Here is a 27,037-nt window from a genome sequence, read left to right on the forward strand (position 1 = left end):
GGTTCAGTGTTAATCAGTGAGACTCCCACAGGGTTCATGTGTTAATCAGTGAGACTCACATAGGGTTCAGTGTTAATCAGTGAGACTCCCACAAGGTTCAGTGTTAATCAAGTGAGACTCCCACAGTGTTCAGTGTTAATCAGCGAGACTCCCATAGGGCTCAGTGTTAATCAGTGAGACTCCCACAGGGTTCAGTGTTAATCAGTGAGACTCCCACAGGGTTCAGTGTTAATGAGTGAGACTCCCATAGGGTTAAGTGTTAATCAATGAGACTCCCATAGGGTTCAGTGTTAATCAGTGAGACTCCCATAGGGTTCAGTGTTAATCAGTGAGACTCCCATAGGGTTCAGTGTAAATCAGTGAGACTCCCACAGGGTTCATGTGTTAATCAGTGAGACTCACATAGGGTTCAGTGTTAATCAATGAGACTCCCATAGGGTTCAGTGTTAATCAGTGAGACTCCCACAGGTTTCAGTGTTAATCAGTGAGACTCCCACAGGGTTCAGTGTTAATCAGTGAGACTCCCTCAGGGTTCATGTGTTAATCAGTGAGACTCCCATAGGGTTCATTGTTAATCAGTGAGACTCCCACAGGATTCAGTGTTAATCATTGAGACTCCCACAGGATTCAGTGTTAATCATTGAGACTCCCACAGTGTTCGGTGTTAATCAGTGAGACTCCCACACTGTTCAGTGTTAATCAGTGAGACTCCCTCAGCGTTCAGTGTTAATCATTGAGACTCCCACAGGGTTCAGTGTTAATCAGTGAGACTCCCATAGGGTTCAGTGTTAATCAGTGAGAACCCCATAGAGTTCATTGTTAATCAGTGAGACTCCCACAGGGTTCAGTGTTAATCAGTGAGGCTCCCATAGGGTTCAGTGTTAATCAGTGAGACTCTCACAGGTTTCAGTGTTCATCAGTGAGACTGCAATAGGGTTAAGTGTTAATCAGTGAGACTTCCATAGGGTTCAGTGTTAATCAGTGAGACTCCCTTAGGGTTTCAGTGTTAATCAGTGAGACTCCAATAGGGTTAAGTGTTAATCAGTGAGACTCCCATAGGGTAAGTGTTAATCAGTGAGACTCCCATGGGGTTCAGTGTTAATCAGTGAGACTCCCATAGGCTTCAGTGTTAATCAGTGAGACTCCCACATGGTTCAGTGTTAATCAGTGAGACTCCCACAGGGTTCAGTGTTAATCAGTGAGACTACCACAGGGTTCATTGTTAATCAGTGAGACTCCCATAGGGTTCAGTGTTAATCAGTGAGACTCCCACAGGGTGCAGTGTTAATCAGTGAGACTCCCATAGGGTTCAGTGTTAATCACTGAGACTCCAACAGGGTTCAGTGTTAATCAGTGAGACTCCCACAGGGTTCAGTGTTAATCAAGTGACACTCCCACAGTGTTCAGTGTTAATCAGTGAGACTCCCACAGGATTCAGTGTTAATGAGTGAGACTCCCATAGGGTTAAGTGTTAATCAGTAAGACTCCCATAGGGTTCAGTGTTGATCTGTGAGACTCCCATAGGGTTCAGTGTTAATCAGTGAGACTCCCATAGGGTTCAGTGTAAATCAGTGAGACTCCCACAGGGTTCATGTGTTAATCAATGAGACTCCCATAGGGTTCAGTGTTAATCAATGAGACTCCCATAGGGTTCAGTGTTAATCAGTGAGACTCCCACAGGTTTCAGTGTTAATCAGTGAGACTCCCACAGGGTTCAGTGTTAATCAGTGAGACTCCCACAGGGTTCATGTGTTAATCAGTGAGACTCCCATAGGGTTCATTGTTAATCAGTGAGACTCCCACAGGATTCAGTGTTAATCATTGAGACTCCCACAGTGTTCGGTGTTAATCAGTGAGACTCCCACACTGTTCAGTGTTAATCAGTGAGACTCCCTCAGGGTTCAGTGTTAATCACTGAGACTCCCACAGGGTTCAGTGTTAATCAGTGAGACTCCCACAGGGTTCAGTGTTAATCAGTGAGACTCCCACAGGGTTCAGTGTTAATCAGTGAAACTCCCATAGGGTTCAGTGTTAATCAGTGAGACTCCCACAGGGTTCAGTGTTAATCAGTGAGACTCCCACAGGGTTCAGTGTTAATCAGTGAGACTCCCTCAGGTTTCATGTGTTAATCAGTGAGACTCCCATAGGGTTCATTGTTAATCAGTGAGACTCCCATAGGGTTCAGTGTTCATCAGTGAGACTCTCACAGGGTTCAGTGTTAATCAGTAAGACACCCAGAGGGTTCACTGTTAATCAGTGAGACTCCCATAGGGTTCAGTGTTAATCAGTGAGTCCCCCACAAGGTTCAGTGTTAATCAGTGAGACTCCCACAGGGTTCAGTGTTAATCAGTGAGACTCCCATAGGTTTCAGTGTTAATCAGTGAGACTCCCACAGGGTTCAGTGTTAATCAGTGAGACTCCCATAGGGTTCAGTGTTAATCAGTGAGACTCCCACAGGTTTCAGTGTTAATCAGTGAGACTCCAATAGGGTTAAGTGTTAATCAGTGAGACTCCCACAGGGTTCATTGTTAATCAGTGAGTGTCCCACAGGGTTCAGTGTTAATGAGTGAGAGTCCCACAGGGTTCAGTGTTAATAAGTGAGACTCCCACAGGGTTCAGTGTTAATCAAGTGACACTCCCACAGTGTTCAGTGTTAATCAGTGAGACTCCCACAGGGTTCAGTGTTAATGAGTGAGACTCCCATAGGGTTAAGTGTTAATCAGTGAGACTCCCATAGGGTTCAGTGTTAATCAGTGAGACTCCCATAGGGTTCAGTGTTAATCAGTGAGAATGCCATAGGTTTCAGTGTTAATCAGTGAGACTCCCACAGGGTTCAGTGTTAATCAGTGAGAATCCCATAGGGTTCAGTGTTAATCAGTGAGACTTCCACAGGGTTCAGTGTTAATCAGTGAGACTCCCACAGGGTTCATGTGTTAATCAGTGAGACTCCCATAGGGTTCATTGTTAATCAGTGAGACTCCCACAGGATTCAGTGTTAATCATTGAGACTCCCACAGTGTTCGGTGTTAATCAGTGAGACTCCCACAGGTTTCAGTGTTCATCAGTGAGACTGCAATAGGGTTAAGTGTTAATCAGTGAGACTCCCATAGGGTTCAGTGTTAATCAGTGAGACTCCCTTAGAGTTTCAGTGTTAATCAGTGAGACTCCAATAGGGTTAAGTGTTAATCAGTGAGACTCCCATAGGGTTAAGTGTTAATCAGTGAGACTCCCATGGGGTTCAGTGTTAATCAGTGAGACTCCCATAGGCTTCAGTGTTAATCAGTGAGACTCCCACATGGTTCAGTGTTAATCAGTGAGACTCCCACAGGGTTCAGTGTTAATCAGTGAGACTACCACAGGGTTCACTGTTAATCAGTGAGACTCCCGTAGGGTTCAGTGTTAATCAGTGAGACTCCCACAGGGTGCAGTGTTAATCAGTGAGACTCCCATAGGGTTCAGTGTTAATCAGTGAGACTCCCACAAGGTTCAGTGTTAATCAAGTGAGACTCCCACAGTGTTCAGTGTTAATCAGTGAGACTCCCATCGGGCTCAGTGTTAATCAGTGAGACTCCCACAGGGTTCAGTGTTAATCAAGTGACACTCCCACAGTGTTCAGTGTTAATCAGTGAGACTCCCACAGGGTTCAGTGTTAATGAGTGAGACTCCCATAGGGTTAAGTGTTAATCAGTGAGACTCCCATAGGGTTCAGTGTTAATCAGTGAGACTCCCATAGGGTTCAGTGTTAATCAGTGAGACTCCCATAGGGTTCAGTGTAAATCAGTGAGACTCCCACAGGGTTCATGTGTTAATCAGTGAGACTCCCATAGGGTTCAGTGTTAATCAATGAGACTCCCATAGGGTTCAGTGTTAATCAGTGAGACTCCCTCAGGGTTCAGTGTTAATCAGTGAGACTCCCACAGGGTTCAGTGTTAATCAGTGAGACTCCCATAGGGTTCAGTGTTAATCAGTGAGACTCCCACAGGGTTCAGTGTTAATCAGTGAGACTCCCACAGGGTTCAGTGTTAATCAGTGAGACTCCCTCAGGTTTCATGTGTTAATCAGTGAGACTCCCATAGGGTTCATTGTTAATCAGTGAGACTCCCATAGGGTTCAGTGTTCATCAGTGAGACTCTCACAGGGTTCAGTGTTAATCAGTAAGACACCCAGAGGGTTCAGTGTTAATCAGTGAGACTCCCATAGGGTTCAGTGTTAATCAGTGAGTCCCCCACAAGGTTCAGTGTTAATCAGTGAGACTCCCACAGGGTTCAGTGTTAATCAGTGAGAATGCCATAGGTTTCAGTGTTAATCAGTGAGACTCCCACAGGGTTCAGTGTTAATCAGTGAGACTCCCATAGGGTTCAGTGTTAATCAGTGAGACTCCCACAGGTTTCAGTGTTAATCAGTGAGACTCCAATAGGGTTAAGTGTTAATCAGTGAGACTGCCACAGGGTTCATTGTTAATCAGTGAGTGTCCCACAGGGTTCAGTGTTAATCAGTGAGAGTCCCACAGGGTTCAGTGTTAATAAGTGAGACTCCCACAGGGTTCAGTGTTAATCAGTGAGACTCTCACAGGGTTCATGGGTAATCAGTGAGACTCCCACAGGGTTCAGTGTTAATCAGTGAGACTCCCACAGGGTTCTGTGTTAATCAGTGAGACTCCCACAGGGTTCTGTGTTAATCAGTGAGACTCCCATAGGGTTCAGTGTTCATCAGTGAGACTCTCACAGGGTTCAGTGTTAATCAGTAAGACTCCCAGAGGGTTTAGTGTTAATCAGTGAGACTCCCATAGGGTTCAGTGTTAATCAGTGAGTCCCCCACAAGGTTCACTGTTAATCAGTGAGACTCCCACAGGGTTCAGTGTTAATCAGTGAGACTCCCACAGGGTTCAGTGTTAATCAGTGAGACTCCCATAGGGTTCGGTGTTAATCAGTGAGACTCCCACATGGTTCAGTGTTAATCAGTGAGACTCCCACAGGGTTCAGTGTTAATCAGTGAGACTACCACAGGGTTCACTGTTAATCAGTGAGACTCCCATAGGGTTCAGTGTTAATCAGTGAGACTCCCACAGGGTGCGGTGTTAATCAGTCTGACTCCCATAGGGTTCAGTGTTAATCAGTGAGACTCCCACAAGGTTCAGTGTTAATCAAGTGAGACTCCCACAGTGTTCAGTGTTAATCAGTGAGACTCCCATAGGGCTCAGTGTTAATCAGTGAGACTCCCACAGGGTTCAGTGTTAATCAAGTGACACTCCCACAGTGTTCAGTGTTAATCAGTGAGACTCCCACAGGGTTCAGTGTTAATGAGTGAGACTCCCATAGGGTTAAGTGTTAATCAGTGAGACTCCCATAGGGTTCAGTGTTAATCAGTGAGACTCCCATAGGGTTCAGTGTTAATCAGTGAGTCTCCCATAGGGTTCAGTGTAAATCAGTGAGACTCCCACAGGGTTCATGTGTTAATCAGTGAGACTCCCATAGGGTTCAGTGTTAATCAATGAGACTCCCATAGGGTTCAGTGTTAATCAGTGAGACTCCCTCAGGGTTCAGTGTTAATCAGTGAGACTCCCACAGGGTTCAGTGTTAATCAGTGAGACTCCCATAGGGTTCAGTGTTAATCAGTGATACTCCCACAGGGTTCAGTGTTAATCAGTGAGACTCCCACAGGGTTCAGTGTTAATCAGTGAGACTCCCTCAGGTTTCATGTGTTAATCAGTGAGACTCCCATAGGGTTCATTGTTAATCAGTGAGACTCCCATAGGGTTCAGTGTTCATCAGTGAGACTCTCACAGGGTTCAGTGTTAATCAGTAAGACACCCAGAGGGTTCAGTGTTAATCAGTGAGACTCCCATAGGGTTCAGTGTTAATCAGTGAGTCCCCCACAAGGTTCAGTGTTAATCAGTGAGACTCCCACAGGGTTCAGTGTTAATCAGTGAGAATGCCATAGGTTTCAGTGTTAATCAGTGAGACTCCCACAGGGTTCAGTGTTAATCAGTGAGACTGCCACAGGGTTCATTGTTAATCAGTGAGTGTCCCACAGGGTTCAGTGTTAATCAGTGAGAGTCCCACAGGGTTCAGTGTTAATAAGTGAGACTCCCACAGGGTTCAGTGTTAATCAGTGAGACTCTCACAGGGTTCATGGGTAATCAGTGAGACTCCCACAGGGTTCAGTGTTAATCAGTGAGACTCCCACAGGGTTCTGTGTTAATCAGTGAGACTCCCACAGGGTTCTGTGTTAATCAGTGAGACTCCCATAGGGTTCAGTGTTCATCAGTGAGACTCTCACAGGGTTCAGTGTTAATCAGTAAGACTCCCAGAGGGTTTAGTGTTAATCAGTGAGACTCCCATAGGGTTCAGTGTTAATCAGTGAGTCCCCCACAAGGTTCACTGTTAATCAGTGAGACTCCCACAGGGTTCAGTGTTAATCAGTGAGACTCCCACAGGGTTCAGTGTTAATCAGTGAGACTCCCATAGGGTTCGGTGTTAATCAGTGAGACTCCCACATGGTTCAGTGTTAATCAGTGAGACTCCCACAGGGTTCAGTGTTAATCAGTGAGACTACCACAGGGTTCACTGTTAATCAGTGAGACTCCCATAGGGTTCAGTGTTAATCAGTGAGACTCCCACAGGGTGCGGTGTTAATCAGTCTGACTCCCATAGGGTTCAGTGTTAATCAGTGAGACTCCCACAAGGTTCAGTGTTAATCAAGTGAGACTCCCACAGTGTTCAGTGTTAATCAGTGAGACTCCCATAGGGCTCAGTGTTAATCAGTGAGACTCCCACAGGGTTCAGTGTTAATCAAGTGACACTCCCACAGTGTTCAGTGTTAATCAGTGAGACTCCCACAGGGTTCAGTGTTAATGAGTGAGACTCCCATAGGGTTAAGTGTTAATCAGTGAGACTCCCATAGGGTTCAGTGTTAATCAGTGAGACTCCCATAGGGTTCAGTGTTAATCAGTGAGTCTCCCATAGGGTTCAGTGTAAATCAGTGAGACTCCCACAGGGTTCATGTGTTAATCAGTGAGACTCCCATAGGGTTCAGTGTTAATCAATGAGACTCCCATAGGGTTCAGTGTTAATCAGTGAGACTCCCTCAGGGTTCAGTGTTAATCAGTGAGACTCCCACAGGGTTCAGTGTTAATCAGTGAGACTCCCATAGGGTTCAGTGTTAATCAGTGATACTCCCACAGGGTTCAGTGTTAATCAGTGAGACTCCCACAGGGTTCAGTGTTAATCAGTGAGACTCCCTCAGGTTTCATGTGTTAATCAGTGAGACTCCCATAGGGTTCATTGTTAATCAGTGAGACTCCCATAGGGTTCAGTGTTCATCAGTGAGACTCTCACAGGGTTCAGTGTTAATCAGTAAGACACCCAGAGGGTTCAGTGTTAATCAGTGAGACTCCCATAGGGTTCAGTGTTAATCAGTGAGTCCCCCACAAGGTTCAGTGTTAATCAGTGAGACTCCCACAGGGTTCAGTGTTAATCAGTGAGAATGCCATAGGTTTCAGTGTTAATCAGTGAGACTCCCACAGGGTTCAGTGTTAATCAGTGAGACTCCCATAGGGTTCAGTGTTAATCAGTGAGACTCCCACAGGTTTCAGTGTTAATCAGTGAGACTCCAATAGGGTTAAGTGTTAATCAGTGAGACTCCCACAGGGTTCATTGTTAATCAGTGAGACTCCCATAGGGTTCAGTGTTAATCAGTGAGTCTCCCATAGGGTTCAGTGTAAATCAGTGAGACTCCCACAGGGTTCATGTGTTAATCAGTGAGACTCCCATAGGGTTCAGTGTTAATCAATGAGACTCCCATAGGGTTCAGTGTTAATCAGTGAGACTCCCTCAGGGTTCAGTGTTAATCAGTGAGACTCCCACAGGGTTCAGTGTTAATCAGTGAGACTCCCATAGGGTTCAGTGTTAATCAGTGATACTCCCACAGGGTTCAGTGTTAATCAGTGAGACTCCCACAGGGTTCAGTGTTAATCAGTGAGACTCCCTCAGGTTTCATGTGTTAATCAGTGAGACTCCCATAGGGTTCATTGTTAATCAGTGAGACTCCCATAGGGTTCAGTGTTCATCAGTGAGACTCTCACAGGGTTCAGTGTTAATCAGTAAGACACCCAGAGGGTTCAGTGTTAATCAGTGAGACTCCCATAGGGTTCAGTGTTAATCAGTGAGTCCCCCACAAGGTTCAGTGTTAATCAGTGAGACTCCCACAGGGTTCAGTGTTAATCAGTGAGAATGCCATAGGTTTCAGTGTTAATCAGTGAGACTCCCACAGGGTTCAGTGTTAATCAGTGAGACTCCCATAGGGTTCAGTGTTAATCAGTGAGACTCCCACAGGTTTCAGTGTTAATCAGTGAGACTCCAATAGGGTTGTGTTAATCAGTGAGACTCCCACAGGGTTCATTGTTAATCAGTGAGTGTCCCACAGGGTTCAGTGTTAATCAGTGAGAGTCCCACAGGGTTCAGTGTTAATAAGTGAGACTCCCACAGGGTTCAGTGTTAATCAGTGAGACTCTCACAGGGTTCATGGGTAATCAGTGAGACTCCCACAGGGTTCAGTGTTAATCAGTGAGACTCCCACAGGATTCTGTGTTAATCAGTGAGACTCCCACAGGGTTCTGTGTTAATCAGTGAGACTCCCATAGGGTTCAGTGTTCATCAGTGAGACTCTCACAGGGTTCAGTGTTAATCAGTAAGACTCCCAGAGGGTTTAGTGTTAATCAGTGAGACTCCCATAGGGTTCAGTGTTAATCAGTGAGTCCCCCACAAGGTTCACTGTTAATCAGTGAGACTCCCACAGGGTTCAGTGTTAATCAGTGAGACTCCCACAGGGTTCAGTGTTAATCAGTGAGACTCCCATAGGGTTTGGTGTTAATCAGTGAGACTCCCACAGGTTTCAGTGATAATCAGTGAGACTCCCATAGGGTTCAGTGTTAATCAGTGAGACTCCCATAGGGTTCAGTGTTAATCAGTGAGACTCCCATAGGGTTCAGTGTAAATCAGTGAGACTCCCACAGGGTTCATGTATTAATCAGTGAGACTCCCATAGAGTTCAGTGTTAATCAATGAGACTCCCATAGGGTTCAGTGTTAATCAGTGAGACTCCCACAGGCTTCAGTGTTAATCAGTGAGACTCCCACAGGGTTCAGTGTTAATCAGTGAGACTCCCACAGGGTTCAGTGTTAATCAGTGAGACTCCCACAGGGTTCATGTGTTAATCAGTGAGACTCACATAGGGTTCAGTGTTAATCAGTGAGACTCCCACAAGGTTCAGTGTTAATCAAGTGAGACTCCCACAGTGTTCAGTGTTAATCAGTGAGACTCCCATAGGGCTCAGTGTTAATCAGTGAGACTCGCACAGGGTTCAGTGTTAATCAGTGAGACTCCCACAGGGTTCAGTGTTAATGAGTGAGCCTCCCATAGGGTTAAGTGTTAATCGGTGAGACTCCCATAGGGTTCAGTGTTAATCAGTGAGACTCCCATAGGGTTCAGTGTTAATCAGTGAGACTCCCATAGGGTTCAGTGTAAATCAGTGAGACTCCCACAGGGTTCATGTGTTAATCAGTGAGACTCCCATAGGGTTCAGTGTTAATCAATGAGACTCCCATAGGGTTCAGTGTTAATCAGTGAGACTCCCATAGGGTTCAGTGTAAATCAGTGAGACTCCCACAGGGTTCATGTGTTAATCAGTGAGACTCCCATAGGGTTCAGTGTTAATCAATGAGACTCCCATAGGGTTCAGTGTTAATCAGTGAGACTCCCTCAGGGTTCAGTGTTAATCAGTGAGACTCCCACAGGGTTCAGTGTTAATCAGTGACACTCCCATAGGGTTCAGTGTTAATCAGTGAGACTCCCACAGGGTTCAGTGTTAATCAGTGAGACTCCCACAGGGTTCAGTGTTAATCAGTGAGACTCCCTCAGGTTTCATGTGTTAATCAGTGAGACTCCCATAGGGTTCATTGTTAATCAGTGAGACTCCCATAGGGTTCAGTGTTCATCAGTGAGACTCTCACAGGGTTCAGTGTTAATCAGTAAGACACCCAGAGGGTTCAGTGTTAATCAGTGAGACTCCCATAGGGTTCAGTGTTAATCAGTGAGTCCCCCACAAGGTTCAGTGTTAATCAGTGAGACTCCCACAGGGTTCAGTGTTAATCAGTGAGAATGCCATAGGTTTCAGTGTTAATCAGGGAGACTCCCACAGGGTTCAGTGTTAATCAGTGAGACTCCCATAGGGTTCAGTGTTAATCAGTGAGACTCCCACAGGTTTCAGTGTTAATCAGTGAGACTCCAATAGGGTTAAGTGTTAATCAGTGAGACTCCCACAGGGTTCATTGTTAATCAGTGAGTGTCCCACAGGGTTCAGTGTTAATCAGTGAGAGTCCCACAGGGTTCAGTGTTAATAAGTGAGACTCCCACAGGGTTCAGTGTTAATCAGTGAGACTCTCACAGGGTTCATGGGTAATCAGTGAGACTCCCATAGGGTTCAGTGTTAATCAGTGAGACTCCCACAGGTTTCAGTGTTAATCAGTGAGACTCCAATAGGGTTCATGTGTTAATCAGTGAGACTCACATAGGGTTCAGTGTTAATCAGTGAGACTCCCACAAGGTTCAGTGTTAATCAAGTGAGACTCCCACAGTGTTCAGTGTTAATCAGTGAGACTCCCATAGGGCTCAGTGTTAATCAGTGAGACTCGCACAGGGTTCAGTGTTAATCAGTGAGACTCCCACAGGGTTCAGTGTTAATGAGTGAGCCTCCCATAGGGTTAAGTGTTAATCAGTGAGACTCCCATAGGGTTCAGTGTTAATCAGTGAGACTCCCATAGGGTTCAGTGTTAATCAGTGAGACTCCCATAGGGTTCAGTGTAAATCAGTGAGACTCCCACAGGGTTCATGTGTTAATCAGTGAGACTCCCATAGGGTTCAGTGTTAATCAATGAGACTCCCATAGGGTTCAGTGTTAATCAGTGAGACTCCCATAGGGTTCAGTGTAAATCAGTGAGACTCCCACAGGGTTCATGTGTTAATCAGTGAGACTCCCATAGGGTTCAGTGTTAATCAATGAGACTCCCATAGGGTTCAGTGTTAATCAGTGAGACTCCCTCAGGGTTCAGTGTTAATCAGTGAGCCTCCCACAGGGTTCAGTGTTAATCAGTGACACTCCCATAGGGTTCAGTGTTAATCAGTGAGACTCCCACAGGGTTCAGTGTTAATCAGTGAGACTCCCACAGGGTTCAGTGTTAATCAGTGAGACTCCCTCAGGTTTCATGTGTTAATCAGTGAGACTCCCATAGGGTTCATTGTTAATCAGTGAGACTCCCATAGGGTTCAGTGTTCATCAGTGAGACTCTCACAGGGTTCAGTGTTAATCAGTAAGACACCCAGAGGGTTCAGTGTTAATCAGTGAGACTCCCATAGGGTTCAGTGTTAATCAGTGAGTCCCCCACAAGGTTCAGTGTTAATCAGTGAGACTCCCACAGGGTTCAGTGTTAATCAGTGAGAATGCCATAGGTTTCAGTGTTAATCAGGGAGACTCCCACAGGGTTCAGTGTTAATCAGTGAGACTCCCATAGGGTTCAGTGTTAATCAGTGAGACTCCCACAGGTTTCAGTGTTAATCAGTGAGACTCCAATAGGGTTAAGTGTTAATCAGTGAGACTCCCACAGGGTTCATTGTTAATCAGTGAGTGTCCCACAGGGTTCAGTGTTAATCAGTGAGAGTCCCACAGGGTTCAGTGTTAATAAGTGAGACTCCCACAGGGTTCAGTGTTAATCAGTGAGACTCTCACAGGGTTCATGGGTAATCAGTGAGACTCCCATAGGGTTCAGTGTTAATCAGTGAGACTCCCACAGGTTTCAGTGTTAATCAGTGAGACTCCAATAGGGTTAAGTGTTAATCAGTGAGACTCCCACAGGGTTCATTGTTAATCAGTGAGTGTCCCACAGGGTTCAGTGTTAATCAGTGAGAGTCCCACAGGGTTCAGTGTTAATAAGTGAGACTCCCACAGGGTTCAGTGTTAATCAGTGAGACTCTCACAGGGTTCATGGGTAATCAGTGAGACTCCCACAGGGTTCAGTGTTAATCAGTGAGACTCCCACAGGATTCTGTGTTAATCAGTGAGACTCCCACAGGGTTCTGTGTTAATCAGTGAGACTCCAATAGGGTTCAGTGTTCATCAGTGAGACTCTCACAGGGTTCAGTGTTAATCAGTAAGACTCCCAGAGGGTTTAGTGTTAATCAGTGAGACTCCCATAGGGTTCAGTGTTAATCAGTGAGTCCCCCACAAGGTTCACTGTTAATCAGTGAGACTCCCACAGGGTTCAGTGTTAATCAGTGAGACTCCCACAGGGTTCAGTGTTAATCAGTGAGACTCCCATAGGGTTTGGTGTTAATCAGTGAGACTCCCACAGGTTTCAGTGATAATCAGTGAGACTCCCATAGGGTTCAGTGTTAATCAGTGAGACTCCCATAGGGTTCAGTGTTAATCAGTGAGACTCCCATAGGGTTCAGTGTAAATCAGTGAGACTCCCACAGGGTTCATGTATTAATCAGTGAGACTCCCATAGAGTTCAGTGTTAATCAATGAGACTCCCATAGGGTTCAGTGTTAATCAGTGAGACTCCCACAGGCTTCAGTGTTAATCAGTGAGACTCCCACAGGGTTCAGTGTTAATCAGTGAGACTCCCACAGGGTTCAGTGTTAATCAGTGAGACTCCCACAGGGTTCATGTGTTAATCAGTGAGACTCACATAGGGTTCAGTGTTAATCAGTGAGACTCCCACAAGGTTCAGTGTTAATCAAGTGAGACTCCCACAGTGTTCAGTGTTAATCAGTGAGACTCCCATAGGGCTCAGTGTTAATCAGTGAGACTCGCACAGGGTTCAGTGTTAATCAGTGAGACTCCCACAGGGTTCAGTGTTAATGAGTGAGCCTCCCATAGGGTTAAGTGTTAATCAGTGAGACTCCCATAGGGTTCAGTGTTAATCAGTGAGACTCCCATAGGGTTCAGTGTTAATCAGTGAGACTCCCATAGGGTTCAGTGTAAATCAGTGAGACTCCCACAGGGTTCATGTGTTAATCAGTGAGACTCCCATAGGGTTCAGTGTTAATCAATGAGACTCCCATAGGGTTCAGTGTTAATCAGTGAGACTCCCATAGGGTTCAGTGTAAATCAGTGAGACTCCCACAGGGTTCATGTGTTAATCAGTGAGACTCCCATAGGGTTCAGTGTTAATCAATGAGACTCCCATGGGGTTCAGTGTTAATCAGTGAGACTCCCTCAGGGTGCAGTGTTAATCAGTGAGACTCCCACAGGGTTCAGTGTTAATCAGTGACACTCCCATAGGGTTCAGTGTTAATCAGTGAGACTCCCACAGGGTTCAGTGTTAATCAGTGAGACTCCCACAGGGTTCAGTGTTAATCAGTGAGACTCCCTCAGGTTTCATGTGTTAATCAGTGAGACTCCCATAGGGTTCATTGTTAATCAGTGAGACTCCCATAGGGTTCAGTGTTCATCAGTGAGACTCTCACAGGGTTCAGTGTTAATCAGTAAGACACCCAGAGGGTTCAGTGTTAATCAGTGAGACTCCCATAGGGTTCAGTGTTAATCAGTGAGTCCCCCACAAGGTTCAGTGTTAATCAGTGAGACTCCCACAGGGTTCAGTGTTAATCAGTGAGAATGCCATAGGTTTCAGTGTTAATCAGGGAGACTCCCACAGGGTTCAGTGTTAATCAGTGAGACTCCCATAGGGTTCAGTGTTAATCAGTGAGACTCCCACAGGTTTCAGTGTTAATCAGTGAGACTCCAATAGGGTTAAGTGTTAATCAGTGAGACTCCCACAGGGTTCATTGTTAATCAGTGAGACTCCCACAGGGTTCATTGTTAATCAGTGAGTGTCCCACAGGGTTCAGTGTTAATCAGTGAGAGTCCCACAGGGTTCAGTGTTAATAAGTGAGACTCCCACAGGGTTCAGTGTTAATCAGTGAGACTCTCACAGGGTTCATGGGTAATCAGTGAGACTCCCACAGGGTTCAGTGTTAATCAGTGAGACTCCCACAGGATTCTGTGTTAATCAGTGAGACTCCCACAGGGTTCTGTGTTAATCAGTGAGACTCCCATAGGGTTCAGTGTTCATCAGTGAGACTCTCACAGGGTTCAGTGTTAATCAGTAAGACTCCCAGAGGGTTTAGTGTTAATCAGTGAGACTCCCATAGGGTTCAGTTTTAATCAGTGAGTCCCCCACAAGGTTCACTGTTAATCAGTAAAACTCCCACAGGGTTCAGTGTTAATCAGTGAGACTCCCACAGGGTTCAGTGTTAATCAGTGAGACTCCCATAGGGTTCGGTGTTAATCAGTGAGACTCCCACAGGTTTCAGTGATAATCAGTGAGACTCCCATAGGGTTCAGTGTTAATCAGTGAGACTCCCATAGGGTTCAGTGTTAATCAGTGAGACTCCCATAGGGTTCAGTGTAAATCAGTGAGACTCCCGCAGGGTTCATGTATTAATCAGTGAGACTCCCATAGAGTTCAGTGTTAATCAATGAGACTCCCATAGGGTTCAGTGTTAATCAGTGAGACTCCCACAGGCTTCAGTGTTAATCAGTGAGACTCCCACAGGGTTCAGTGTTAATCAGTGAGACTCCCACAGGGTTGATTGTTAATCAGTGAGACTCCCACAGGGTTCATGTGTTAATCAGTGAGACTCACATAGGGTTCAGTGTTAATCAGTGAGACTCCCACAAGGTTCAGTGTTAATCAAGTGAGACTCCCACAGTGTTCAGTGTTAATCAGTGAGACTCCCATAGGGCTCAGTGTTAATCAGTGAGACTCGCACAGGGTTCAGTGTTAATCAGTGAGACTCCCACAGGGTTCAGTGTTAATGAGTGAGCCTCCCATAGGGTTAAGTGTTAATCAGTGAGACTCCCATAGGGTTCAGTGTTAATCAGTGAGACTCCCATAGGGTTCAGTGTTAATCAGTGAGACTCCCATAGGGTTCAGTGTAAATCAGTGAGACTCCCACAGGGTTCATGTGTTAGTCAGTGAGACTCCCATAGGGTTCAGTGTTAATCAATGAGACTCCCATAGGGTTCAGTGTTAATCAGTGAGACTCCCACAGGTTTCAGTGTTAATCAGTGAGACTCCCACAGGGTTCAGTGTTAATCAGTGAGACTCCCTCAGGGTTCATGTGTTAATCAGTGAGACTCCCATAGGGTTCATTGTTAATCAGTGAGACTCCCACAGGATTCAGTGTTAATCATTGAGACTCCCACAGTGTTCGGTGTTAATCAGTGAGACTCCCACACTGTTCAGTTTTAATCAGTGAGACTCCCTCAGCGTTCAGTGTTAATCACTGAGACTCCCACAGGGTTCAGTGTTAATCAGTGAGACTCCCATAGGGTTCAGTGTTAATCAGTGAGAACCCCATAGAGTTCATTGTTAATCAGTGAGACTCCCACAGGGTTCAGTGTTAATCAGTGAGACTCCCATAGGGTTCAGTGTTAATCAGTGAGACTCCCACAGGTTTCAGTGTTCATCAGTGAGACTGCAATAGGGTTAAGTGTTAATCAGTGAGACTCCCATAGGGTTCAGTGTTAATCAGTGAGACTCCCTTAGGGTTTCAGTGTTAATCAGTGAGACTCCCTCAGGGTTCATGTGTTAATCAGTGAGACTCCCATAGGGTTCATTGTTAATCAGTGAGACTCCCACAGGATTCAGTGTTAATCATTGAGACTCCCACAGTGTTCGGTGTTAATCAGTGAGACTCCCACAGGTTTCAGTGTTCATCAGTGAGACTGCAATAGGGTTAAGTGTTAATCAGTGAGACTCCCATAGGGTTCAGTGTTAATCAGTGAGACTCCCTTAGAGTTTCAGTGTTAATCAGTGAGACTCCAATAGGGTTAAGTGTTAATCAGTGAGACTCCCATAGGGTTAAGTGTTAATCAGTGAGACTCCCATGGGGTTCAGTGTTAATCAGTGAGACTCCCACATGGTTCAGTGTTAATCAGTGAGACTCCCACAGGGTTCAGTGTTAATCAGTGAGACTACCACAGGGTTCACTGTTAATCAGTGAGACTCCCATAGGGTTCAGTGTTAATCAGTGAGACTCCCACAGGGTTCAGTGTTAATCAGTGAGACTCCCATAGGGTTCAGTGTTAATCAGTGAGACTCCCACAAGGTTCAGTGTTAATCAAGTGAGACTCCCACAGTGTTCAGTGTTAATCAGTGAGACTCCCATAGGGCTCAGTGTTAATTAGTGAGACTCCCATAGGGTTCAGTGTTCATCAGTGAGACTCTCACAGGGTTCAGTGTTAATCAGTAAGACACCCAGAGGGTTCAGTGTTAATCAGTGAGACTCCCATAGGGTTCAGTGTTAATCAGTGAGTCCCCCACAAGGTTCAGTGTTAATCAGTGAGACTCCCACAGGGTTCAGTGTTAATCAGTGAGAATGGCATAGGTTTCAGTGTTAATCAGTGAGACTCCCACAGGGTTCAGTGTTAATCAGTGAGACTCCCATAGGGTTCAGTGTTAATCAGTGAGACTCCCACAGGTTTCAGTGTTAATCAGTGAGACTCCAATAGGGTTAAGTGTTAATCAGTGAGACTCCCACAGGGTTCATTGTTAATCAGTGAGTGTCCCACAGGGTTCAGTGTTAATCAGTGAGAGTCCCACAGGGTTCAGTGTTAATAAGTGAGACTCCCACAGGGTTCAGTGTTAATCAGTGAGACTCTCACAGGGTTCATGGGTAATCAGTGAGACTCCCACAGGGTTCAGTGTTAATCAGTGAGACTCCCACAGGGTTCCGTGTTAATCAGTGAGACTCCCACAGGGTTCAGTGTTAATCAGTGAGACTCCCATAGGGTTCAGTGTAAATCAGTGAGACTCCCACAGGGTTCATGTATTAATCAGTGAGACTCCCATAGAGTTCACTGTTAATCAATGAGACTCCCATAGGGTTCAGTGTTAATCAGTGAGACTCCCACAGGCTTCAGTGTTAATCAGTGAGACTCCCACAGGGTTCAGTGTTAATCAGTGAGACTCCCACAGGGTTCAGTGTTAATCAGTGAGACTCCCACAGGGTTCATGTGTTAATCAGTGAGACTCACATAGGGTTCAGTGTTAATCAGTGAGACTCCCACAAGGTTCAGTGTTAATCAAGTGAGACTCCCACAGTGTTCAGTGTTAATCAGTGAGACTCCCATAGGGCTCAGTGTTAATCAGTGAGACTCCCACAGGGTTCAGTGTTAATCAAGTGACACTCCCACAGTGTTCAGTGTTAATCAGTGAGACTCCCACAGGATTCAGTGTTAATCATTGAGACTCCCACAGTGTTCGGTGTTAATCAGTGAGACTCCCACAGGTTTCAGTGTTCATCAGTGAGACTGCAATAGGGTTAAGTGTTAATCAGTGAGACTCCCATAGGGTTCAGTGTTAATCAGTGAGACTCCCTTAGAGTTTCAGTGTTAATCAGTGAGACTCCAATAGGGTTAAGTGTTAATCAGTGAGACTCCCATAGGGTTAAGTGTTAATCAGTGAGACTCCCATGGGGTTCAGTGTTAATCAGTGAGACTCCCACATGGTTCAGTGTTAATCAGTGAGACTCCCACAGGGTTCAGTGTTAATCAGTGAGACTACCACAGGGTTCACTGTTAATCAGTGAGACTCCCATAGGGTTCAGTGTTAATCAGTGAGACTCCCTTAGAGTTTCAGTGTTAATCAGTGAGACTCCAATAGGGTTAAGTGTTAATCAGTGAGACTCCCATAGGGTTAAGTGTTAATCAGTGAGACTCCCATGGGGTTCAGTGTTAATCAGTGAGACTCCCACATGGTTCAGTGTTAATCAGTGAGACTCCCACAGGGTTCAGTGTTAATCAGTGAGACTACCACAGGGTTCACTGTTAATCAGTGAGACTCCCATAGGGTTCAGTGTTAATCAGTGAGACTCCCACAGGGTTCAGTGTTAATCAGTGAGACTCCCATAGGGTTCAGTGTTAATCAGTGAGACTCCCACAAGGTTCAGTGTTAATCAAGTGAGACTCCCACAGTGTTCAGTGTTAATCAGTGAGACTCCCATAGGGCTCAGTGTTAATCAGTGAGACTCCCACAGGGTTCAGTGTTAATCAAGTGACACTCCCACAGTGTTCAGTGTTAATTAGTGAGACTCCCACAGTGTTCAGTGTTAATCAGTGAGACTCCCATAGGGTTAAGTGTTAATCAGTGAGACTCCCATAGGGTTCAGTGTTAATCAATGAGACTCCCATAGGGTTTAGTGTTAATCAGTGAGACTCCCTCAGGGTTCAGTGTTAATCAGTGAGACTCCCACAGGGTTCAGTGTTAATCAGTGAGACTCCCATAGGGTTCAGTGTTAATCAGTGAGACTCCCATGGGGTTCAGTGTTAATCAGTGAGACTCCCACATGGTTCAGTGTTAATCAGTAAGACTCCCACAGGGTTCAGTGTTAATCAGTGAGACTACCACAGGGTTCACTGTTAATCAGTGAGACTCCCATAGGGTTCAGTGTTAATCAGTGAGACTCCCACAGGGTTCAGTGTTAATCAGTGAGACTCCCATAGGGTTCAGTGTTAATCAGTGAGACTCCCACAAGGTTCAGTGTTAATCAAGTGAGACTCCCACAGTGTTCAGTGTTAATCAGTGAGACTCCCATAGGGCTCAGTGTTAATCAGTGAGACTCCCACAGGGTTCAGTGTTAATCAAGTGACACTCCCACAGTGTTCAGTGTTAATTAGTGAGACTCCCACAGTGTTCAGTGTTAATCAGTGAGACTCCCATAGGGTTAAGTGTTAATCAGTGAGACTCCCATAGGGTTCAGTGTTAATCAATGAGACTCCCATAGGGTTTAGTGTTAATCAGTGAGACTCCCTCAGGGTTCAGTGTTAATCAGTGAGACTCCCACAGGGTTCAGTGTTAATCAGTGAGACTCCCATAGGGTTCAGTGTTAATCAGTGAGACTCCCACAGGGTTCAGTGTTAATCAGTGAGACTCCCACAGGGTTCAGTGTTAATCAGTGAGACTCCCATAGGGTTCATTGTTAATCAGTGAGACTCCCATAGGGTTCAGTGTTAATCAGTGAGACTCTCACAGGGTTCAGTGTTAATCAGTAAGACACCCAGAGGGTTCAGTGTTAATCAGTGAGACTCCCACAGGGTTCAGTGTTAATCAGTGAGAATGGCATAGGTTTCAGTGTTAATCAGTGAGACTCCCACAGGGTTCAGTGTTAATCAGTGAGACTCCCATAGGGTTCAGTGTTAATCAGTGAGACTCCCACAGGTTTCAGTGTTAATCAGTGAGACTCCAATAGGGTTAAGTGTTAATCAGTGAGACTCCCACAGGGTTCATTGTTAATCAGTGAGTGTCCCACAGGGTTCAGTGTTAATCAGTGAGAGTCCCACAGGGTTCAGTGTTAATAAGTGAGACTCCCACAGGGTTCAGTGTTAATCACTGAGACTCTCACAGGGTTCATGGGTAATCAGTGAGACTCCCACAGGGTTCAGTGTTAATCAATGAGACTCCCACAGGGTTCCGTGTTAATCAGTGAGACTCCCACAGGGTTCAGTGTTAATCAGTGAGACTCCCATAGGGTTCAGTGTAAATCAGTGAGACTCCCACAGGGTTCATGTATTAATCAGTGAGACTCCCATAGAGTTCAGTGTTAATCAGTGAGACTCCCATAGGGTTCAGTGTTAATCAGTGAGACTCCCACAGGCTTCAGTGTTAATCAGTGAGACTCCCACATGGTTCAGTGTTAATCAGTGAGACTCCCACAGGGTTCAGTGTTAATCAGTGAGACTCCCACAGGGTTCATGTGTTAATCAGTGAGACTCACATAGGGTTCAGTGTTAATCAGTGAGACTCCCACAAGGTTCAGTGTTAATCAAGTGAGACTCCCACAGTGTTCAGTGTTAATCAGTGAGACTCCCATAGGGCTCAGTGTTAATCAGTGAGACTCCCACAGGGTTCAGTGTTAATCAAGTGACACTCCCACAGTGTTCAGTGTTAATCAGTGAGACTCCCATAGGGTTCAGTGTTAATCAGTGAGACTCCCACAGGGTTCAGTGTTAATCAAGTGACACTCCCACAGTGTTCAGTGTTAATCAGTGAGACTCCCATAGGGTTAAGTGTTAATCAGTGAGACTCCCACAGGGTTCAGTGTTAATCAGTGAGACTCCCACAAGGTTCAGTGTTAATCAAGTGAGACTCCCACAGTGTTCAGTGTTAATCAGTGAGACTCCCATAGGGCTCAGTGTTAATCAGTGAGACTCCCACAGGGTTCAGTGTTAATCAAGTGACACTCCCACAGTGTTCAGTGTTAATCAGTGAGACTCCCACAGGATTCAGTGTTAATCATTGAGACTCCCACAGTGTTCGGTGTTAATCAGTGAGACTCCCACAGGTTTCAGTGTTCATCAGTGAGACTGCAATAGGGTTAAGTGTTAATCAGTGAGACTCCCATAGGGTTCAGTGTTAATCAGTGAGACTCCCTTAGAGTTTCAGTGTTAATCAGTGAGACTCCAATAGGGTTAAGTGTTAATCAGTGAGACTCCCATAGGGTTAAGTGTTAATCAGTGAGACTCCCATGGGGTTCAGTGTTAATCAGTGAGACTCCCACATGGTTCAGTGTTAATCAGTGAGACTCCCACAGGGTTCAGTGTTAATCAGTGAGACTACCACAGGGTTCACTGTTAATCAGTGAGACTCCCATAGGGTTCAGTGTTAATCAGTGAGACTCCCTTAGAGTTTCAGTGTTAATCAGTGAGACTCCAATAGGGTTAAGTGTTAATCAGTGAGACTCCCATAGGGTTAAGTGTTAATCAGTGAGACTCCCATGGGGTTCAGTGTTAATCAGTGAGACTCCCACATGGTTCAGTGTTAATCAGTGAGACTCCCACAGGGTTCAGTGTTAATCAGTGAGACTACCACAGGGTTCACTGTTAATCAGTGAGACTCCCATAGGGTTCAGTGTTAATCAGTGAGACTCCCACAGGGTTCAGTGTTAATCAGTGAGACTCCCATAGGGTTCAGTGTTAATCAGTGAGACTCCCACAAGGTTCAGTGTTAATCAAGTGAGACTCCCACAGTGTTCAGTGTTAATCAGTGAGACTCCCATAGGGCTCAGTGTTAATCAGTGAGACTCCCACAGGGTTCAGTGTTAATCAAGTGACACTCCCACAGTGTTCAGTGTTAATTAGTGAGACTCCCACAGTGTTCAGTGTTAATCAGTGAGACTCCCATAGGGTTAAGTGTTAATCAGTGAGACTCCCATAGGGTTCAGTGTTAATCAATGAGACTCCCATAGGGTTTAGTGTTAATCAGTGAGACTCCCTCAGGGTTCAGTGTTAATCAGTGAGACTCCCACAGGGTTCAGTGTTAATCAGTGAGACTCCCATAGGGTTCAGTGTTAATCAGTGAGACTCCCATGGGGTTCAGTGTTAATCAGTGAGACTCCCACATGGTTCAGTGTTAATCAGTGAGACTCCCACAGGGTTCAGTGTTAATCAGTGAGACTACCACAGGGTTCACTGTTAATCAGTGAGACTCCCATAGGGTTCAGTGTTAATCAGTGAGACTCCCACAGGGTTCAGTGTTAATCAGTGAGACTCCCATAGGGTTCAGTGTTAATCAGTGAGACTCCCACAAGGTTCAGTGTTAATCAAGTGAGACTCCCACAGTGTTCAGTGTTAATCAGTGAGACTCCCATAGGGCTCAGTGTTAATCAGTGAGACTCCCACAGGGTTCAGTGTTAATCAAGTGACACTCCCACAGTGTTCAGTGTTAATTAGTGAGACTCCCACAGTGTTCAGTGTTAATCAGTGAGACTCCCATAGGGTTAAGTGTTAATCAGTGAGACTCCCATAGGGTTCAGTGTTAATCAATGAGACTCCCATAGGGTTTAGTGTTAATCAGTGAGACTCCCTCAGGGTTCAGTGTTAATCAGTGAGACTCCCACAGGGTTCAGTGTTAATCAGTGAGACTCCCATAGGGTTCAGTGTTAATCAGTGAGACTCCCACAGGGTTCAGTGTTAATCAGTGAGACTCCCACAGGGTTCAGTGTTAATCAGTGAGACTCCCATAGGGTTCATTGTTAATCAGTGAGACTCCCATAGGGTTCAGTGTTAATCAGTGAGACTCTCACAGGGTTCAGTGTTAATCAGTAAGACACCCAGAGGGTTCAGTGTTAATCAGTGAGACTCCCATAGGGTTCAGTGTTAATCAGTGAGTCCCCCACAAGATTCAGTGTTAATCAGTGAGACTCCCACAGGGTTCAGTGTTAATCAGTGAGAATGGCATAGGTTTCAGTGTTAATCAGTGAGACTCCCACAGGGTTCAGTGTTAATCAGTGAGACTCCCATAGGGTTCAGTGTTAATCAGTGAGACTCCCACAGGTTTCAGTGTTAATCAGTGAGACTCCAATAGGGTTAAGTGTTAATCAGTGAGACTCCCACAGGGTTCATTGTTAATCAGTGAGTGTCCCACAGGGTTCAGTGTTAATCAGTGAGAGTCCCACAGGGTTCAGTGTTAATAAGTGAGACTCCCACAGGGTTCAGTGTTAATCACTGAGACTCTCACAGGGTTCATGGGTAATCAGTGAGACTCCCACAGGGTTCAGTGTTAATCAATGAGACTCCCACAGGGTTCCGTGTTAATCAGTGAGACTCCCACAGGGTTCAGTGTTAATCAGTGAGACTCCCATAGGGTTCAGTGTAAATCAGTGAGACTCCCACAGGGTTCATGTATTAATCAGTGAGACTCCCATAGAGTTCAGTGTTAATCAGTGAGACTCCCATAGGGTTCAGTGTTAATCAGTGAGACTCCCACAGGCTTCAGTGTTAATCAGTGAGATTCCCACATGGTTCAGTGTTAATCAGTGAGACTCCCACAGGGTTCAGTGTTAATCAGTGAGACTCCCACAGGGTTCATGTGTTAATCAGTGAGACTCACATAGGGTTCAGTGTTAATCAGTGAGACTCCCACAAGGTTCAGTGTTAATCAAGTGAGACTCCCACAGTGTTCAGTGTTAATCAGTGAGACTCCCATAGGGCTCAGTGTTAATCAGTGAGACTCCCACAGGGTTCAGTGTTAATCAAGTGACACTCCCACAGTGTTCAGTGTTAATCAGTGAGACTCCCATAGGGTTCAGTGTTAATCAGTGAGACTCCCACAGGGTTCAGTGTTAATCAAGTGACACTCCCACAGTGTTCAGTGTTAATCAGTGAGACTCCCATAGGGTTAAGTGTTAATCAGTGAGACTCCCATAGGGTTCAGTGTTAATCAGTGAGACTCCCATAGGGTTCAGTGTTAATCAGTGAGACTCCCACAGGTTTCAGTGTTAATCAGTGAGACTCCAATAGGGTTAAGTGTTAATCAGTGAGACTCCCACAGGGTTCATTGTTAATCAGTGAGTGTCCCACAGGGTTCAGTGTTAATCAGTGAGAGTCCCACAGGGTTCAGTGTTAATAAGTGAGACTCCCACAGGGTTCAGTGTTAATCAGTGAGACTCTCACAGGGTTCATGGGTAATCAGTGAGACTCCCACAGGGTTCAGTGTTAATCAGTGAGACTCCCACAGGGTTCCGTGTTAATCAGTGAGACTCCCACAGGGTTCAGTGTTAATCAGTGAGACTCCCATAGGGTTCAGTGTAAATCAGTGAGACTCCCACAGGGTTCATGTATTAATCAGTGAGACTCCCATAGAGTTCACTGTTAATCAATGAGACTCCCATAGGGTTCAGTGTTAATCAGTGAGACTCCCACAGGCTTCAGTGTTAATCAGTGAGACTCCCACAGGGTTCAGTGTTAATCAGTGAGACTCCCACAGGGTTCAGTGTTAATCAGTGAGACTCCCACAGGGTTCATGTGTTAATCAGTGAGACTCACATAGGGTTCAGTGTTAATCAGTGAGACTCCCACAAGGTTCAGTGTTAATCAAGTGAGACTCCCACAGTGTTCAGTGTTAATCAGTGAGACTCCCATAGGGCTCAGTGTTAATCAGTGAGACTCCCACAGGGTTCAGTGTTAATCAAGTGACACTCCCACAGTGTTCAGTGTTAATCAGTGAGACTCCCACAGGATTCAGTGTTAATCATTGAGACTCCCACAGTGTTTGGTGTTAATCAGTGAGACTCCCACAGGTTTCAGTGTTCATCAGTGAGACTGCAATAGGGTTAAGTGTTAATCAGTGAGACTCCCATAGGGTTCAGTGTTAATCAGTGAGACTCCCTTAGAGTTTCAGTGTTAATCAGTGAGACTCCAATAGGGTTAAGTGTTAATCAGTGAGACTCCCATAGGGTTAAGTGTTAATCAGTGAGACTCCCATGGGGTTCAGTGTTAATCAGTGAGACTCCCACATGGTTCAGTGTTAATCAGTGAGACTCCCACAGGGTTCAGTGTTAATCAGTGAGACTACCACAGGGTTCACTGTTAATCAGTGAGACTCCCATAAGGTTCAGTGTTAATCAGTGAGACTCCCACAGGGTTCAGTGTTAATCAGTGAGACTCCCATAGGGTTCAGTGTTAATCAGTGAGACTCCCACAAGGTTCAGTGTTAATCAAGTGAGACTCCCACAGTGTTCAGTGTTAATCAGTGAGACTCCCATAGGGCTCAGTGTTAATCAGTGAGACTCCCACAGGGTTCAGTGTTAATCAAGTGACACTCCCACAGTGTTCAGTGTTAATTAGTGAGACTCCCATAGGGTTCAGTGTTAATCAGTGAGACTCCCACAGGGTTCAGTGTTAATCAGTGAGAATGGCATAGGTTTCAGTGTTAATCAGTGAGACTCCCACAGGGTTCAGTGTTAATCAGTGAGACTCCCATAGGGTTCAGTGTTAATCAGTGAGACTCCCACAGGTTTCAGTGTTAATCAGTGAGACTCCAATAGGGTTAAGTGTTAATCAGTGAGACTCCCACAGGGTTCATTGTTAATCAGTGAGTGTCCCACAGGGTTCAGTGTTAATCAGTGAGAGTCCCACAGGGTTCAGTGTTAATAAGTGAGACTCCCACAGGGTTCAGTGTTAATCAGTGAGACTCTCACAGGGTTCATGGGTAATCAGTGAGACTCCCACAGGGTTCAGTGTTAATCAGTGAGACTCCCACAGGGTTCCGTGTTAATCAGTGAGACTCCCACAGGGTTCAGTGTTAATCAGTGAGACTCCCATAGGGTTCAGTGTAAATCAGTGAGACTCCCACAGGGTTCATGTATTAATCAGTGAGACTCCCATAGAGTTCACTGTTAATCAATGAGACTCCCATAGGGTTCAGTGTTAATCAGTGAGACTCCCACAGGCTTCAGTGTTAATCAGTGAGACTCCCACAGGGTTCAGTGTTAATCAGTGAGACTCCCACAGGGTTCAGTGTTAATCAGTGAGACTCCCACAGGGTTCATGTGTTAATCAGTGAGACTCACATAGGGTCCAGTGTTAATCAGTGAGACTCCCACAAGGTTCAGTGTTAATCAAGTGAGACTCCCACAGTGTTCAGTGTTAATCAGTGAGACTCCCATAGGGCTCAGTGTTAATCAGTGAGACTCCCACAGGGTTCAGTGTTAATCAAGTGACACTCCGACAGTGTTCAGTGTTAATCAGTGAGACTCCCACAGGATTCAGTGTTAATCATTGAGACTCCCACAGTGTTCGGTGTTAATCAGTGAGACTCCCACAGGTTTCAGTGTTCATCAGTGAGACTGCAATAGGGTTAAGTGTTAATCAGTGAGACTCCCATAGGGTTCAGTGTTAATCAGTGAGACTCCCTTAGAGTTTCAGTGTTAATCAGTGAGACTCCAATAGGGTTAAGTGTTAATCAGTGAGACTCCCATAGGGTTAAGTGTTAATCAGTGAGACTCCCATGGGGTTCAGTGTTAATCAGTGAGACTCCCACATGGTTCAGTGTTAATCAGTGAGACTCCCACAGGGTTCAGTGTTAATCAGTGAGACTACCACAGGGTTCACTGTTAATCAGTGAGACTCCCATAGGGTTCAGTGTTAATCAGTGAGACTCCCACAGGGTTCAGTGTTAATCAGTGAGACTCCCATAGGGTTCAGTGTTAATCAGTGAGACTCCCACAAGGTCCAGTGTTAATCAAGTGAGACTCCCACAGTGTTCAGTGTTAATCAGTGAGACTCCCATAGGGCTCAGTGTTAATCAGTGAGACTCCCACAGGGTTCAGTGTTAATCAAGTGACACTCCCACAGTGTTCAGTGTTAATTAGTGAGACTCCCATAGGGTTCAGTGTTAATCAGTGAGACTCCCACAGGGTTCAGTGTTAATCAAGTGACACTCGCACAGTGTTCAGTGTTAATCAGTGAGACTCCCATAGGGTTAAGTGTTAATCAGTGAGACTCCCACAGGGTTCAGTGTTAATCAGTGAGACTCCCATAGGGTTCAGTGTAAATCAGTGAGACTCCCACAGGGTTCATGTATTAATCACTGAGACTCTCACAGGGTTCATGGGTAATCAGTGAGACTCCCACAGGGTTCAGTGTTAATCAATGAGACTCCCACAGGGTTCCGTGTTAATCAGTGAGACTCCCACAGGGTTCAGTGTTAATCAGTGAGACTCCCATAGGGTTCAGTGTAAATCAGTGAGACTCCCACAGGGTTCATGTATTAATCAGTGAGACTCCCATAGAGTTCAGTGTTAATCAGTGAGACTCCCATAGGGTTCAGTGTTAATCAGTGAGACTCCCACAGGCTTCAGTGTTAATCAGTGAGACTCCCACATGGTTCAGTGTTAATCAGTGAGACTCCCACAGGGTTCAGTGTTAATCAGTGAGACTCCCACAGGGTTCATGTGTTAATCAGTGAGACTCACATAGGGTTCAGTGTTAATCAGTGAGACTCCCACAAGGTTCAGTGTTAATCAAGTGAGACTCCCACAGTGTTCAGTGTTAATCAGTGAGACTCCCATAGGGCTCAGTGTTAATCAGTGAGACTCCCACAGGGTTCAGTGTTAATCAAGTGACACTCCCACAGTGTTCAGTGTTAATCAGTGAGACTCCCATAGGGTTCAGTGTTAATCAGTGAGACTCCCACAGG

This window comes from Petromyzon marinus, unplaced genomic scaffold (assembly GCF_048934315.1).
Source record: "Petromyzon marinus isolate PM22_M1 ecotype Great Lakes invasive population unplaced genomic scaffold, UKy_Petmar_22M1.pri1.0 PM_Scaffold_12, whole genome shotgun sequence".
NCBI lineage: Eukaryota > Metazoa > Chordata > Hyperoartia > Petromyzontiformes > Petromyzontidae > Petromyzon > Petromyzon marinus.